This window comes from Arachis ipaensis, chromosome B03 (genome assembly GCF_000816755.2).
Source record: "Arachis ipaensis cultivar K30076 chromosome B03, Araip1.1, whole genome shotgun sequence".
Classification (NCBI taxonomy): domain Eukaryota; kingdom Viridiplantae; phylum Streptophyta; class Magnoliopsida; order Fabales; family Fabaceae; genus Arachis; species Arachis ipaensis.
Window position 1 is genome coordinate 124,044,304 of NC_029787.2, and position 1,410 is coordinate 124,045,713.

A 1,410-nucleotide genomic window follows, 5' to 3' on the forward strand; every position below is an offset into this window, starting at 1 on the left:
TAGTTTTATTATTCTTTGATGTATTTTTAATTCAACAAATTTGATTAAAAACAAAATAGTAAGAATGAAAATAATTTAAAATAAATATACTTTTTATAGTGTATCACGACATTATTACCGAAGTTTGAATCCGACATTTTTTGAATTTCTAAATTTTTTAAAACAATTATTCTATAAGATTGCAATATTCACATAATAATTAAAGTCTAATAATAATAATTAAGTCGATTACACACTAAAATGTATATTTAAAGCCTCATAATAAGAACAAAGTGCTTTTTTTTCTATGTGGGTTCAACGGCCGGGTCCGGATGATATTATTTTGACTCGAACCCAATTTAATAAATTAGTCATCAAGTCATTTATTAAAATCTTGAGTCTAATCAAATCACAATAAAACTGGACCAAATTAATCCCAAAGCGATTGGATCCAGGCCGGGTCTTCTAGCTAATCAGGTTTATTTTTAGAATACAAGTTAGCGAAATTCTTAAAACAAAAAATTAACAAAAAATGATCGAAAATTGCCCTACTTAATATTTATTTATTGAAAAATTCTCCACATACAAGCGTTTTTTTGTACAAGTCTTTACAAGTCATTTATATTAACGCGCTTCGAACCGTTACTGCACGTTTTCACTGCGCATTCTTCTTCTTCTTGCTGCACGTTCTTCTTCCTCTTCCTCTTCTTCTTCTTCTTTTCTTTCGTTTCTTGCCTTCTCTTTCTCCTTCTTCATTTACGTGCTTTTCTCTCTATTTTCTTTCTTCGTTATTCTCGATTTCTATTATTTTTTGACATCAATCTCTGAAATCGTTTTTGAAGAAGAAGAAGAAGCAGTAGAAGATGAGAAGGAGAAAGAGAAAGAGTTCTGAATTATGTATAAGGTGTACTTTAACGAATTTTTGGTGTATTTCTTAAATTCTTTGGGTGTAGTTTTATAATTCTTTGGGTGTAGTTTTATAATCCTTTGGGTGTATTTCTGTAATCCTTTGGTATATTTCTATAATCGTTTGGGTGAATTCCTATAACCGTTTGGGTGTATTTCTGTAATCCTTTGGGTGTATTTTTGTAATAATTTGGGTGTATTTCTATAATCGTTTGGGTGTATTTCTGAAGTTCCATTATCTTTAAATTTGGCAAGAAACTCGTTTTCATGGAGGAAGAAGAAGAAGAGTCGTTCATAATACATGGTGAGTAGCGCGCTTTGGAAACAGGAGGAAGTGGTTGAATAACGTTCGTTTATTTACTCTTGAATGTGGGAGTGTAATACGTGTGTTTTGTTGGGCTTGTACCAACTTGTAAGACTTGTAAGCCAAAAAGACTTGTATGTGTAGCAGGCCTCTTATTTATTATTACAATAATTAATAAATGTTGAGGAAGACAACTTACTGTTTTTTTTTTAACATTATCA